The 17,473-nt window shown below is 39.8% G+C and overlaps 1 pseudogene; it reads left to right on the top strand.

The window, feature by feature from the left end:
- Positions 1-521: 521 nt before the first annotated feature.
- LOC137003729 (tripartite motif-containing protein 16-like protein) lies at positions 522-8,424 on the top strand (annotated as a pseudogene).
- The last annotated feature ends 9,049 nt before the right edge of the window (positions 8,425-17,473 follow it).

Genomic DNA, 17,473 nt, shown 5'->3' with positions numbered 1-17,473 from the left:
CACAGATAGAGAGATACATTCAGCAGCTTATCTACACTTAGGTTTCGTTTTCCCTGAAATGAAGAGCTGAAATAGTTTCCTAGTGTTTAAGAGACATATGCAAAACAGTTATAGCATTCTCCCCCAGAGAGAGAGAGAGAGAAAAAAAAAAGCTTAACGTAGCTCAATGCATTAAAATAGTGATATATAGTTTATTAATAAATAAACCAGAGAGCTACGATTAAAAAAAAAAAAAAAAAGTTCCTCTGATTTATAGAACTCAAATTATGTACACAAATTTTACTTTGGCTTATGATATATCTGCTGAATGACAAGGCTCTTAGCATAGTCTGTAATCCAGTCCTGGCTTCAACTTGAGACTGACACCTAGTGAATGTGTTATATTGCTCTAAAATACAGGTGAGTCGCACAAGTTTTGCATATGTCTCTTAAACACTAGGAAACAATTTCAGCTCTTCATTTCAGGGAAAATGAAACCTAAGTGTAGATAAGCCGCTGTATGTATCAGTCTATCTGTGTGCAGTAAAATGGCAGAAGCCCGTATTTCAGTGGCTCGGGATCAGTTTAGCTGTTCAATCTGTCTGGATCTACTGAAGGATCCAGTGACTATCCCCTGTGGACACAGTTACTGTATGAGCTGCATTACAGACTGCTGGAATAAAGATGATCAGGAAGGAGTTTACAGCTGTCCTCAGTGCAGACAGACCTTCACTCCAAGACCTACTTTAGGTAAAAATACTATGCTGGCTGAAGTGGTAGAGAAACTCAACCAGACAAAAGTCCAAACAGCTCGTCCTGCTCTCAGTTACGCTGGACCTGGAGATGTGGAGTGTGATGTTTGCACTGGAAGGAAACGCAAAGCTGTGAAGTCCTGTCCGATGTGTCTGGAATCTTACTGTCAAAGTCACTTCGAGCGACATGAAGAATCTCGTTCAAGGAAACGACACAAAGTGACTGATGCCACTGGACGACTGCAGGAGATGATCTGCCCTCAACATGACAGACTTCTGGAGGTTTACTGTCGCACTGACCAAAAGTGTATTTGTTTCAGGTGTGTGATGGATGAACACAAAAGTCATGATACTGTTTCAGCTGAAGCAGAGAGGACAGAGAAACAGGTATGAGCTGAAAACACATTTATAAACTGTGTTGATTCTTGAAGTTATGCCAATTAGGCAATTGATGATGACATTTTCACACAATAATCTAAATCTTAATATTAATAATACATTTGCTATATCTAGAAATCATTCAAACAGACTGATAATTTATCTTTAAGTCTCCTCACTGAGACATTGAGTCCATTGAGGAGGATTACAGTTAGTTTTTCATCCCTCAGAAAAAGGTTGGAGAGATACAAGGGAAATTCCAGCACAGAATCCAAGAGAGACAAAAAAAGCTTCAGGAGCTCAGAGAGGCTGTGAAGACTCACAAGGTGAGACTTAGCCTAAGCAAGTACCTTACTTTAACCAGTGAGAGGAGCTCAGAGTTAGACGAGTTTCCAGTTGCACTGAAACCCATTGTATTTAATAGGCTGACATTGAGTGAACAGTCTGATTGTCTGTGTCCTAACAGCGTTCTGCACAGGCAGCAGTGGATGTCAGTGAGAGGATCTTTACTGAACTGATCCGCTCTATTGAGAGAAGCCGATCTGAGGTGACAAAGATGATCAGAGATCAGGAAAAGGCTGAAGTGAGTTGAGCTGAAGGGCTCTTGAAGAGATTGGAGCAGGAGATTAATGATCTGAGCAGGAGAGATGCTGGGCTAAAGCAGCTTTTACACACAGATGATCACATACATTTTATACAGGTAAAAGAAAGCTGATAAATAGAACAGTGCAGTGGTCATGCATGAATTCTTTTAATTAGAGAGGGACTTCTTTTCTAATCTTAAGCAAATACTAAAACAATTATCAGATTTTAAAGGGGTGGTTGATTATGATTTCACTTTTACATTTTTTTCTTTTTACTTTACAATTGCTAACAAGCGTTTACCAATACTTAAAGTACTTTTTCTAAACTCTTAACGCAGCGACACACCTACTGTTACGGTTTGCTGTTGTAGAGATGAGGCGTTTACGGATTTCCACAATCAATGGGTATTTATTCACATAACTAGAGGAGAGACAACATTCAAACACATAAAGCAACATTTAGGACAGACAAGGAGTGAAGGGAGTGAGTCCATTATATAGGAGGTGATGACGATAAGGAACAGGTGCAGGTGATCCGTGATAATGAGGAGATGACGAGGGAAGTGAGTGCAGGTGAGGAGACAAGAGGATCATGGGAAAATGGAGTTCTGGAGACGAGGGAACTGTGACAGTACCGCCCCCTCCCGGTAGGCGCGACCACGCGCCGTAGATGTAACACCGGGGAGGGGGGGTGGGCGCCCTGGGCAGGTCCATGAGCCATGGCAGGTCAGGCGCAGGGGGTAGCCACGGCGGGTCAGGCGCAGCGGGCAGCCACGGCGGGTCAGGCGCAGCGGGCAGCCACGGCGGGTCAGGCGCAGCGGGCAGCCACGGCGGGTCAGGCGCAGCGGGCAGCCACGGCGGGTCAGGCGCAGAGGGCTGCCACGGCGGGTCAGGCGCAGAGGGCTGCCACGGCGGGTCAGGCGCAGAGGGCTGCCACGGCGGGTCAGGTGTTCTTTGAGGCCCACCCATCTGTATCCCACCCCTGGGTACCTGGCCCCCCCCAAAAAAATACTTGGGGAGGTTAAGGAGGGCCTTCAGGAGACTGCGGAATGGTGTGGGCTTATGGGCAGCGGAGACTGGAGCGGCGGGCTCGGCGGCTGAGACTGGAGCGGCGGGCTCGGCGGCTGAGACTGGAGCGGCGGGCTCGGCGGCTGAGACTGGAGCGGCGGGCTCGGCGGCTGAGACTGGAGCGGCGGGCTCGGCGGCTGAGACTGGAGCGGCGGGCTCGGCGGCTGAGACTGGAGCGGCGGGCTCGGCGGCTGAGACTGGAGCGGCGGGCTCGGCGGCTGAGACTGGAGCGGCGGGCTCGGCGGCTGAGACTGGAGCGGCGGGCTCGGCGGCTGAGACTGGAGCGGCGGGCTCGGCGGCTGAGACTGGAGCGGCGGGCTCGGCGGCTGAGACTGGAGCGGCGGGCTCGGCGGCTGCTATTGGAGCTGAGGGCTCGTTGAGGGCTGGAGCGATGGGCTCTATGATAAAGTCTATCAACCAGCCAGCATCCTCTGGTGGCTCGTGAAAGGCTGGAGCGGATTGCTCGGCGGCGGCGGCGGCTGCTGGCGGCCAGGAGTGGGCAGGACCGTTGAAGCGGTATGTGCAGGGCTTTGGGGTAAGGTGAGCTGGTAATGCCTGATAAGCTGCTGATGGGGCTGAACAAGGACTCTGGTTCTCTAGAACTCTATCCACTTCCAGATTTGAACCATTTAACAGGAGAATCATATTCAGGGAATCGACTAAGGAGAAATTACAGGCTGGTTCGTTATAACGAATAACGTCCCTGTCCAGTCCCATCAGAAAAACAGCATTAAGGCAGGCATCAGTCCAGCTCACCAAATAAGAAACCTCCAAAAACTCCTCCACATACCTCTCCAACGGCCTGCCACTCTGCCGCAGATGGCAAAGTCATTCGTCCGCCTGGAGAGGCCTCGGGGGTAAGGGAACAAGGAATATACCCATTCCTTCAGTGTGGCAATCCAACGGTTCTGGTCTGTCCTTCTGTTACGGTTTGCTGTTGTAGAGATGAGGCGTTTACGGATTTCCACAATCAATGGGTATTTATTCACATAACTAGAGGAGAGACAACATTCAAACACATAAAGCAACATTTAGGACAGACATGGAAGGGAGTGAGTCCATTATATAGGAGGTGATGATGATAAGGAACAGGTGCAGGTGATCCGTGACGATGAGGAGATGACGAGGGAAGTGAGTGCAGGTGAGGAGACAAGAGGATCATGGGAAATGGAGTTCTGGAGACGAGGGAACTGTGACACCTACATCACACAAATAGTTAATTTTACGCCCAATACCATTTTGTTAAAAAAATATATATAAACTCTATATTTTAAAATGCTAAAAACATTTTTCTACATCTACTAACTGTATCAAAACACAGCAAACCTGATTTAAAAGAGAGTCGTCCTGTCAAAACACTAGCACTAGTTTTCTACCCATCACAGTGCAATGACATGGCATTATGAAAACTGCATTACTTGTCATGTTACAGTTCTACCTGCAGAAAATATGAAATCCATTGTTTTAAAATTCAGTTTCCTTTTACTGCAGTAAATGTAGAATCCTTCTACATTCAAAAGTAGCCATTCTACATGTTTGGTTGAGTGTTAAATGTGTGCTTTCTTGGCAGCATACCATACTATCTAAAAGTGAATGAGTCATTACTTTATAGAATGTACAGTAGAAAAAAGAGGAAGAAAGTAACAGAATTGCTCAGGGCAGCCACTTGTCAAATGAGTCCCCTATGAATGAGTTTACACCTCACAATTCTGATTTTTTCCCCTCAGAATTGTGATATATAAACTATAGGAACTGACAGAAAAAAGTCACTTTTTTTTTTCTATGCATGGCAGAACTAAGCTTTCATAGTTTCCACATGTATAAGAGAAAAAAACTATACACAAAATGTGCACAATCCAGTACACATTCTTACTCCTCTCTCATATACCTCTTCTTCTCCCTTGTTCTGATCCAACTGCTCCTCTGCTCCTTCATCTATTCCTCTCCCTCACCCAAGACATTTTTTTTTTCTCTCTACTCCTCTGAGTTGTTCTGCATTCACACTGAACAAATCCGATTCAAACAGTCCTATTCAGGACTGCTTCACAAACAAGGCCAATTCAATGCTGGATTTTAACAAAAGATTAACGTGACGGCACATGCTAGTCGATGAGTTGAATCAACTCCACAACAACTACATAAATTTATCCACTAACCATTCAGAAACGTCCAGTTGCATTCTAAAAGTTGTAACTTCTTCCTGAGTCTCTCCATCAGTGTCAGACTCTTTTGAATATTGCCAGGGATTCTTCATTCTGGATGAAGGCAGGAAGATCATTCCACCAGCATGGAGCAGTGAATGAGAATGTTCTTGAGAGTGATTTTGTGCCTCTCTGTGATGGTACCACAAGCCTTTGCTCCTTTAGTGAGCTCCTTCTGGTAGGGGTGTAGATTCGTAAGAGTGAGTGGAAGTAGGAGGGTGCTGAGCCTGTGGTAGATCTGTAAGCAAGCATCAACGCCTTGAATTTGATGCGAGCAGCAAGTGGTATTCAGTGCAGAGAGTTGAAGAGAGGTGTGACGTGGGCTCTTTTGTGCTCGTTAAAGACAAGATGTGCTGCAGCGTATTGAATCATTTGTAGAGGCTTGATTGTGCATGATGGCAGTCCAGCCAGAAGAGCATTGCAGTAATCAAGCCTAGAAATGACCAGGGCCTGGATGAGAAGTTGTGTTGCATTTTCTGTTAGAAAGGGCCTGATTTTCCTGGTGTTGTATAGTGCAAATCTGCATGACCGAGCTGTCTTCGCAATATGGTCTTTGAAGGTCAGTTGGTCATCAAGGATTACTCCAAGATTTCTGGTAATTGAGGATGTAACTAGCTGGATGGTGAAATCATGCTTTAGAGTTGGATTGGCAGGGAAGATTAGAAGCTCAGTCTTTGCAAGGTTGAGCTGCAGATGATGTTCTTTCATCCATGCCAAGATGTCCGCCAGACAGCTAGAGATTCGTGCAGCTACTGTGGGATCACCTGGTTGGAATGAAAGGAAGAGCCGCATGTCATCAGCATAGCAATGGTAGGACAAACCATGTGCCTGTATGATGGAACCAAGTGATGAAGTGTAAATGAAGAAGAGGAGTGGTCCAAGAACCGAACCCTGAGGAACCCCTGTGGTCAGTTGATGAGTTTTGGATACCTCCCCTCTCCAGGCAACCCTGAAAGACCTACCTGTGAGATAGGATTCAAACTAGTGAAGTGGAGTACCTGTGATGTCCAGTGATGAGAGGGTGGACAGAAGGATCTGATGATTCACCATGTCATAGGCAGCAGATAGATCGAGCAGAATGAGAACTGATGATTTGGAATCAGCCTTTGCAATCCGCAAGGATTCAGTGACCGACAGCAGTGCAGTCTCGGTTGAATGGCCATTCTTGAAACCAGATTGATTGACATCCAATTGATTGCTCTGTGAGAGGAAAGATGACACCTGGTTGAAAACAACTTGTTCAATTGTTTTTGCTATGAATGGTATGAGAGAGACAGATCTATAACAGTGGGGTTACCCGAGCCTGCTTGAATGTGTTAGGGAAAATGCCAGTGTGGAGAGATGTGTTGATAATGTGTGTAAGTGCTGGTAAAGGTGTAGGAGCGATGGCTTGTAGAAGGATTTAGGTGCACTGCATTCTGATTGGTTCCCATTGCATGCTAAGGGGCATGGTGGAGAAATCGGTTTAGAAATCGTGCATGCTCATATAGTGATTTTATTATGCTGATCAGTGTAGTTATAAATATCATTATTCTTCGAAGGTTTTCACAGGCCCCTGACTGACAGCCCTCATGCTGGATGTACAGAATCACTTCAGATGAATTTGTAAAAATAAGTGCAATATAGCCTAAATCTTCTATCTTTAATATTTGTGTGTATTTATATTCTCTAGATTTTCCAGACTCTCTTTGAACCTCTGGAATCTACAGGCATACCCAGAGTTACCAGCAGTTCTGTCCACCTTTATAATGATGTGAGAAAATCTGTCTCTCAACTGAAAGAAAAACTGGAGATGTTCTGTAAAGAGGAGATGGAAAAAATATGTGGTCAAGGTAAAGTGACAAACATTTACTTAACACTTTAGAATACTGTTCCACCATAATGAATAACTACAGAGGAACAAATGAGTAACCCACAATAAGCATTCTAGTAACTGCTATTAACTAATTCGCTATTAACTGCTATTACTGAATTAATCAGAGTAGTTAATAGTAGTTGTAGAATGATAATACTGTTACTCATTTGTTTCTGTTATTCATTGATGGCGGAACAGTATTCTAAAATTTTACCTAATTTTTTTGTATAATTATTAGAATTGTTCTAATTAAGTGTGTTTATTTTCTTAGTAACATACATCAACATTATTCCCAGTAATGAACCCAAGACTAGGGAGGAGTTCTTACAGTGTAAGTGACACACACAGAGAATGTGAAAATAGACATAACACAAATTCATGATTTTTCAGATTATGAAACCAAGATATGTATTCACAATACTAACTTAGGTTCTATGTCTAGTTTTAGCAAAATTAAAAATATCATGACTGAGCATTTTAGAAGGTTTTGCATAAAGGCTGTTGCCTTGTTTTAGCACGGCCAAAGCAAAATGCTATTTAGCAGATATGCAGCCTCTGGTTTGCAGGATGGCTTTTTTTTTTTTTTTTTTTTTTTACTATAGAAGGTGTATATAATAGTTGATAATAGTTGATTTTTGGACCTTCCATAGTAAAAATAAAATAATAAAATTAATTAATTAATTAGCACCTCTGCTAGAGCTTTACTTTCAGCCTTCGAAATTTGAGACACGAGTGCTGTTTGTCATGGGGTATCCAAATATTCAAAACAGCATTTTGAATATTGAAATTTCAAAACAATATTCAAATAGAGTACACCACATACTTTTGAGTGAGAAGACAACATCATTTTATGAAAAGGTTATATGACATGCTAATAATGTTGCAACAAATAAAGTCAATGAGAGAGACGATAAATATAGATTTCAAAGTTTTTATATACTATATATGGAACTGAATTTATGTTTCATGTTATTACATTTTAACTCTACCACCCCTGAAAATAAACATACTCAGACTCATGCAATGCATGTACAAACTGAGAAACAGATTTAGGTTAAATGATTGTGTTTTCATCTTTATCAGATTCCCATCATCTCACTCTGGATCGAAACACAGCGAATAAACATGTTCATCTGTCTGAGGACAAAACAGTGTCTACTTACACTGACACAGAGCAGCCGTATCCTCATCATCCACACAGATTTGATAGTTGGCCTCAGGTGTTGTGTAGAGAGAGTGTTTGTGGACGCTGTTACTGGGAGGTTGAGTGGAGTGGTGAAGTGACTATATCAGTGTCATATAAGAGCATCAGAAGGAAGGGAAAGGGTGGAGATTGTTCCTTTGGATTAAATGATCAGTCCTGGAGATTGTTCTGCTCTAAATCCCGTTATTCATTCTGTCACAATAAGATAAAGACTGATCTCCATATATTCTCCAGCTCCAGAATAGGAGTGTATGTGGATCACAGAGCAGGAATTCTGTCCTTCTACAGCATCTCTGACACAATGACCCTCATCCACAGAGTCCAGACCACATTCACTCAACCGCTCTATCCTGGGTTTTGGGTAGGTCAGAACACAGCAGTGAAACTGTGTCATGTAAGGTAATAGGGATTTTATAAATAATGTTGTCATATTTGTCGACAATGAAATTATTTATTTTCTTCTCAGTTATTTAATTCCATTCTTGCATGTTGAATATTACTAGAAATTAATAAAGGCTTATTAAATACATTTTTTAGCAAACAATTATAAGAATGCATGTAATGTCAATAATTGCTTGCCGTAAAAACAAATATCAGTGCATGATATGTTTGTGAATCCTCTTAATATCAAATTTAAACTGCTGTCTTACATTAATATAGATTTTTTCCAAATCTGTATTTACACAAATAATATTATTTAACTTTATGTAACATGTATTTTGTTTTTGTTTCATTTTCACTCTGTTTGCTCTGTTTCCGTTCTCCTTAGTTCCCTAGTATCACTGTTTGTTAATTATTTAGTTCCTAATTCCACCTGTTCTGTTCTCTGTGTACTGTATATAAACCTTGAGTTCCCTAGTTCATTTGTCCATTATCGTCGATGTTAAAGGTGCCCTAGATTCAAAAATTGAATTTACCTTGGCATAGTTGAATAACAAGAGTTCAGTACATGGAAATGACACTCAAACTCCATTGTTTCCTCCTTCTTATATAAATCTCATTTGTTTAAAAGACCTCCAAAGAACAGGCGAATCTCAACATAATACAGACTGTTACGTAACAGTCGGGGTGTACGCCGATGTCAGCCCATGTTCCCAACATTATGAAAGGCATTAGACAAGGGCAGAACGTCTGGATCTGCGCAGAGCTGAATCAACAGACTAGGTAAGCAAGCAAGGACAACAGCGAAAAATGGCAGATGGAGCGACATGATCCATGATATCATGATATTTTTAGTGATATTTGTAAATTGTCTTTATAAATGTTTCGTTAGCATGTTGCTAATGTACTGTTAAATGTGGTTAAAGTTACCATCGTTTCTTACTGTATTCACAAAGACAAGACTGTCGTTATTTTCATTTTTAAACACTTGCAGTCTGTATAATTCATAAACACAACTTCATTCTTTATAAATCTCTCCAACAGTGTAGCATTAGCCGTTAGCCACGAGCACCATCAAACTCATTCAGAATCAATGTAAACATCAAAATAAACACTGTACTTACGCGATTAGACATGCTGCATGACAAACACTTTGTAAAGATCCATTTTGAGGGTTATATTAGCTGTGTGAACTTTTTTTATGTTGTTTAAGTCAAGCGCGAGCTCTTGGGGCGTAGAGCTCCAGATTTAAAGGGCCACACACCCTGAATCGGCTCATTTCTAATTATGCCCGAAAACAGGCAGTTAAAAAAATGAATAAAAATTTTTTGAACTGAAACTTCACAGACACATTCAGGGGACACCTTAGACTTATATTACATCTTTTAAAAAAAAGTTCTAGGGCACCTTTAAGTTGTTTATGTATCTCCTGAGATTTACAAAAGACTGTTCTTTCTTATTCCTTTGTCATGCACATTCAATACAACCAACCGCATGACAATGTATAATATCATATTTAACTTTACAGTTACTGTTTGCTCTTATAATATTCATTTTGTTTTATTATATATAACATAATCATTCTCATATATAACATAATTATTTGTTTTTTCACCATTACCAGCACTATGAAATATTAATAAAGGATTTGTGGGTTTAAATGTTCCGCTTTAACAATGTTTCAATTTTTTAATTCATATCAATATACAGTATGTTTAATTATCTCCAGGTTCTGATATGTCATTTTAAAGCGTTTTAAAACAATCACAGTATGTGGCTGCAGCAACCAGACATCATTCATTTTCAACAAGATTTTTGTACTAACGAGTATCACATGTGGCAGAGCCCATTTGCAATCTGACAAAGTTGAGCAGGGCTATGCAAATGAGCATGATGCAGCCAATGGGATTTTAACCCTGTAGGTGAAATTAAAGACAACTCAAAATATTTTGGAAAGTGATTAGCAGGTTTCTGTCTCTATTGCACACATATTTACTTTCTTACCTCAATTTTCCCCAGTAACATTCAGTCACTATATATTTTACATTTGCATCTTTTCCCCATCAAATACCTTATTACAGCACCTGTTAGTGGGTGGGATATATTAGACAGCAAGTGAACATTTTGTCTTCAAAGTTAATGTGTTAGAAGTAGGGCACAAGGGCCAAGCCTGTGTCAAAATACACAGTGCATCGCAGTTTGTTGTGTATGGGGCTGCATAACCACAGACCAGTCAGGGTGCCCTATCCACCGCCGAAAGCGCCAACAGTGGGCACATGATCATCAGAACTGGACCATGGAGAAATGGAAGAAGGTGGCCTGGTCTGATGAATCACGTTTTCTTTAATATCACGTGTATGGCTGGGATGCACTATGGGAAGAAGGCAAGCCAGCAAAGGCAGTGTGATGTTTAGGCAATGTTCTGCTCGGTGTGTGTGTATATACACTGTAAAAAAAAATCCCAGTAAAATTTACGTTAAAAAACCGGCAGCTGTGGTTGCCAGAACTTTACCGTAAAAAATACAGTAGCAACGTAAAAAAAAAATCTGTTAAATTTACGGTAAAATAACGTATTTCATTAACTGATATAATGTTAATTTACCAACCTAATGAAGTACTAATATCTGTTTTGTACCTTTATAATACACTGACAGTCACCAAACACAGTGGTGATAAGAGTCACATGATAAATCAAAGTTTATCACAAGCAGATTTTCCACAGGTTGAGAAGAACAACACTAACATATAGAAGGTGCACACAGTGTCATTCACACACACACTAAACACCATCATGGTAACATGCATGAAATTTTAAAAGTGCAATAAACATTAATTTAACAACATTAGATGTAACATAACTGTACATAACTGATTAGAAAAAAATATTGAGTTATTTCAACGAAAATATATCAATTGTGAAGTGTCACGCAGGGAATTGTGGGAATGTCAATTTACGGTTTTTCATTGTAAATTTTACAATGAATTGTTATTTTTCACTTCCAAAAACTGTGAATTTAACGGTATTTTACCGTAAAATTACATTAAATGTACCGTTAGATCTATTACAGTTATTCACCGTATATAGTACAGAAACTTTCTGTAAACCAATTGACAGTTTTTCACCGCAGCATTTTTACAGTCTTTTACTGTTAAAATCACGGCCATTTTTTACAGTGTATATTGCTAATTTAATCAGTTTATTGCTTATTTAAAGGTTCTCTAAGCGATCCTGGGTGGAGTAGCTTCCTGTTGACGTTTAAAGTGTTGTCAAACAAAACAGAGGCTCTCCCTCCCCCTAAAAACACGTGACATCACTTAGAGCACCTTTAACAGTTGAAATAGTGAGTTACTAAAAAAAATTGTTTATTGATTTGGGTTAATGTGTGTGTGTCTGCTGAATGTTGTCTATCATCCAGTCCTGGCTTCAACATGAGACTGACACTTAGTGGGTGTTCCTTATTATCTGCACTAAAATACAGGCGAGTCACACCAGACACGCCTGTTTTGCACACGTTTCTTAAACACTAGGAAACTATCAGCTCTTCATTTTGATCATTTTGCTCCAAACATTGCACATATAGTATGGAAAATGTAAATTTAAATACAGAAATGTCATACAAAATTGCCATTTTGCATATTACATTTTAAATTGAATATTGCTACACATGTGCTTCCATAATTTCCTGTGCAAAACAGGAGTATTTGTGACTCAACTTTTGATCATGAAGAACATACATGGAGTCTGACTGCGTTGCACATAGCATAGTATATAATGGGCAATGTAACCTACTTCACAAGATTCAGCAGATCCACAAACAGCTTGGTCCTGAGCCCCTTAAAGTATGACACGTTTTATTAAATTAACAAACCACAATCATATATAGTGTCTGAACTGTAAATGTGAGGTCTAAACTCACAGCAAGACCCACAATAAATAATTCAAAAACCGTTCAAAAATAATAGATTTAATTGTGTTCACATTAATATTACAATTTCACAGTGCAGGTACTGTTCCTGGTATTTCTAGAAATAAATCCAGACCATTATCTTAACCGTTATCTTTTTTATATTTTGTTTTGTTAAAGTGCAAAGTAGAAAAGCATTTATCAATCTAAAAAGTTCATGAGAATGATTTAAAATCTTCATAAAGCTAATGAGAAATGGAGAAATGAATGATTTTAATATTAAAATCATTAATAACTTAATCTGAATGTCATATCATTGTGATGATTTGTAGAAGCTCTATATCATCTATACTTCTAGATGACACAGTTTCACTGATGTGTCATGATTTAAGCCAAACCCCGGATAGAGCGGCTGAGTGAATGTGGTCTGGATTCTGTGGATGAGGGTCATTGTGTCAGAGACGCTGTAGAAGGACAGAATTCCTGCACTGTGATCCACATACACTCCTATTCTAGATGAGCTGGAGACCACAGGGAGTTCAGATTTAATGTTATTGTTACTTAATATGTATACAGAGGGAAATAGAAACAATCTCCAGGACTGATCATTACCTCCAAATTTACACTCATCCCCCCGCCCTTCCTGCTTATGCTCTTATGTGACACTGATATTCCCACACCACGACTCCCGCTCCACTCCACCTCCCAGTAACAGCGTCCACACACACTCTCTACACAACACCTGAGGCCAAACATCAAATCTGTCCGGGTGATCAGGATACAGTTGGATTGTTGCAGTGCAAGTAGCCACTCTGTTCCCCTCAGACAGACGGAGGTTTTTATGCACCGACTCTGAATCCAGAGTAAACTGATGGGAATCTGAAACACACAATCTGCATTTAAAAAACACTGTAATACTGTACAGTAATGTTGTAATACTGTCAAAGCATTAATTAAAGGTAGCAACAAGATCACTGATCTATTCCACAAGCTTTCAGGTGAAATGATTTTATCATAAATTTAATATAAATGCAAATTTATTGCCCTTTAGTTAACCAGATAAAACTTTCTGAGATTGAAAATCTCTTTTGCAGAAGTGAACCGGCCAAGATGAGGATCACAACAATGTCAAAAAAGAAAAAGAAAGTAAAGATCACCATGACAATAAGACACATCATCAAAACAATTAAAAACATTTACAAATTGTTTCTTCCTTTAACACCTCGCTAAGCAAATTTTACTTTCCTGACTACTAGTTATAAAGTACTGCAAAATAATGACTGCTTTCATGACACCTTTCAAACACTAGTTTGTAGAGCAGCTCATCTAAACCCCAAACTCAAACTTAGGCCTGTCGTAATAATCAATATATCGACTTATAGCGCAATATATGTACATGACCTCAATAATTTTTGGTGACGCAATATATCGGCCATTGTGTTTACATGATAATGAATGTCACCAACATTTTGCCAATCATGCTGTCATCTGCAGTTCCTACATAGAGCAGTCATTGACAGGTGAAAAAAATACGTTACAGTGTTTTCCTGACAACTACAGACAGTTTGGAAGAACAAGTCAGAATGTTCTCGCTTTCAAAGCCGCAATCCACTGTTCTGGTGCAAATATAAATGTCTTCGTTCACACGGACATCTGTCTGCTTAGTAAGATTTGTATTTTCAGCAATAGTACTCTTTACTGGGAAAGGAAGGTTAGGGAAAAATCTGTAAAATCTCCATAGTGCCTTTTGTGCATTTTTTTTTTTTTTTATTGTTACTTTGCACTTTTTTAGAAAATATTTACCATTTATTCAAGTTTTTATATTTAGGATATTACATTCTTTGATCCTTCATTTCCATGATCTAATGAATTAAATGTTGGTTGTCATTTGAAAGTGTGTAGGCCTATTTTGCTTTATTATGCTGTTGTATTATGATTATGTATTTGGTGAAATATAATGGTCTTAAAATGACAATAATATTGTTTATCGCAATTATTTCTGGAACAACATATTACACAACAAAAAGTAGTTATCGTGACAGGCCTACACAGACTGCTATGTCAGAGCACTGCAATGCTGTTTGGTGCTTATAGTGATACAGAAATGAAACCCTTCACCTTTAAGTATGTATATTTGCCTGTGTTTGCTTTATTTGTATTAATATTTATAACACTTACAGTGTAAGAAGTCCTATAATATTTAAAGTAATATTGGTAATATTTTAGTAATATTTGGTCATTTTTAAGCGCGATGCTAACGGTCTAATCAGATTCAATGAACTATGCTAAGCTATGCTAAAAGTGGTACCGCCAGAACCGGAGATCGGCTGAATGGATTCGAAAACGGTAAAACTCAACTGTTTAACTCTAGGGGAGTTGGAAAATGAGCCTATTTTCAAAAAAAGTGGAGTGTTCCTTTAAAACCTCAGGAGGTACTTCAAGTCACTATTTTAGGTTATGGGGTTCAGCTGACAGAAGATTTTGGGAATACCTGGTCTAATAAAATCTTGTCAACATTCACACCGAGCAGAACAACTGGCAGTTGTTCTCAGATTCATTAAAGGGTAAGTTCACCCAAATATGAAAATTCTGTCATTAATTACTCATGTCGTTTCACACCCGTAAGACCTTCATTAATCTTCAGAACACAAATTAAGATATTTTTTATCAAATCCAAGAGGTATATGACTCAATATGATATGAGCAATATAATCAACACTTTCAAGGTCCAGAAAGGTACTACATTGTTAAAACAGTCAACAGTGGTTCAACCTTAATTTAATTAAGTGACAAGAATACTTTTTGTGAGCAAAAACAAAACAAAAATAACGACTTTATTCAACAATCTCTTCCCTGTCATTCTCATACGTTGTTAACGTCCAGTGCTTCCAGGTTCTACGTCCGAATGGCGACTCATTATTGGCCAGCTCCTGCGTCAGCATCACACGCATACGTCGTGCTCACGTGATCAGTTTTGGCCAATATTGTGCCGGAATTCGGATGTAAACACTGAAGCCTTCACTGTGCTTACTATGGCAATTGCATAAGGATAATGACAGGGAAGAGAAGACACTGTTGAATAAAGTCATTATTTTTGCTTTGTTTTTATGCGCAAAAAGTATTCTCATCGCTACATAGAATTAAGGTTGAACCACTGCAGTCACGTCGACTGTTTTAACCAGGGGTGTCCAAAGTTGGTCCTAGAGGGCCACTGTCCTGCAGAGTTTAGCTCCAACTTCTCAACACACCTGCCTGGAAGTTTCTAGTATGCCTAGTAAGACCTTGATTAGTTGGTTCAGGTGTGTTTAATTGGGGTTGGAGCTGAACTCTGCAGACAATGGCCCTCCAGGAGCTGAACTGGACAGCCCTGGTTTTAACGATGTCTTAAGTACATTTCTGGACCTTGAAAGTGTTGATTATATTGCTGTCTATGGATGGGTCATATACCGCTCGAATTTCATCAAAAATATCTTAATTTGCGTTCCAAAGATAAACGAAGGTCTTGGAACGATATGAGAGTGAGTAATTAATGACAGAATTTTCATTTTTGGGTGAAGTAACCTTTCAGCCCGGGACACACCAAGCCGACAGTCGGCCATCGGGCAGTGCTGGCTCTAGTAGGATTCCGTCAGGTAAACATGTAGAATCGGTGTCGGGACATCGGGCAAGAGAGAGAGAGATCAGTTTAGTGAACGAGTCGAAGCGCGAAAATAATAGCAAAACAGTGAGCGAGCAATTCAAGGCAGTACAGACAGAAGACTGTTCTAATTTTATGTCATGTAGCCTACCTGAGTGTTACTGGGCGAATGTTTAATATTGACGAGAGCCGAGTGGAATATAGAAAGTGATCAGCATGAATGATATTCAAAACGGTAAGCACATGCTACTTTGTTTACGGTTTGTTTATCTGCAGTCTGCAGTGCTGGTCTCCCTTTCAGAATTACGAATATAGATGAATAGGCCTAAAATAGACAGCGATCTCTTTACACACAGGCGCAGAACACGCATGCTGGCTGACAGTCGGCTGTAGTTCTCTCGCAGTCAGCAAGTTCTTTAGCATCGGTTTGGTGTGTCCCTACTCTTAAACAGTAAACTATAATGGCGTCTCAATTCAAATGTCTATTAAAGAGTCTGTAAAAACAGCCATGATACTAAAATCATTCTAAACCTGTAGGACATGGATGTGATTGTCTGTGTGTGAAAACTGCTCCAGCTCAGCTTCTCTCCTCTTCAGATCATCAATCTCCTGCTTCAGTCGCTCCAGTTGTTTTCAACTCGACTCACTGCAGCCTTTTCCTGATCTCTGATCATCTGTGTCACCTCTAGTGATGGGTCGTTCGCGAACGAGCCGACTCTAAGAGCCGGCTCTTTTATGTGAACGTCGGGAGCCGGCTCACATATCTGAAGAGCCGACTCTATTTTTCAAAATATAGCCTATAGAAATTAAATCATTATGTAATGAATGACTTTAATTTTATTTAAAACAATAGACTAATAATTCAAAGAACAACACAAAAATTATAATTAGGCTATGTAAGCCTAGGCACACACACTCTTTCGTTTCGACTGTCTGATCAGCCTCACGGTCTGTAGTCGAAATTCAATTTTTATTTGCCAGACTCATGTCCAAAAGCCACACAAGACAGGACAGATCAAAAACAAACAAACAGTAAAAAACAAATACAATAATTAAAATACATACAGACATTTCAGCCAATGCACTCTCAGTCTGGATGTGTACCTGTAGCAACTCACTAAGGGATTTGAGAGTGCCACCATGATACTGTTAGTAGACTCATCCAGACGTTGCATAAATTTAAACATCAAATTTCTTAAAAGTGCTTTCAGTGTGATTACTCCTACAGATACAAACATCTGACTAGCACTCCCTCCTCTGGGAACCTTGAGTAAAATTCTCATTGCATCATTGTAGGCAACGTGTAACTTCTGCATGCTAGATTTTTTGTAAGAAGACCACAGATGGGCTGTATAGAGTGGTGTACAGTAAGCTTTAAACAGAGCCACTTTAACTCGAGTAGAACAGTAACTAAACTTACGTGCTATGGTGTTTGCCTGTGCATATAACTTATAACACTGTCTGTATATGTCATCATCATCATTCATAACATCTGCAATACAATGACCAAGGTATTTAATCTTTTTACA

This window comes from Chanodichthys erythropterus, chromosome 16 (genome assembly GCF_024489055.1).
Source record: "Chanodichthys erythropterus isolate Z2021 chromosome 16, ASM2448905v1, whole genome shotgun sequence".
NCBI lineage: Eukaryota > Metazoa > Chordata > Actinopteri > Cypriniformes > Xenocyprididae > Chanodichthys > Chanodichthys erythropterus.
Note: the sequence above shows the minus strand (reverse complement) of the source record. Positions and strands in the feature narration are given on the sequence as shown.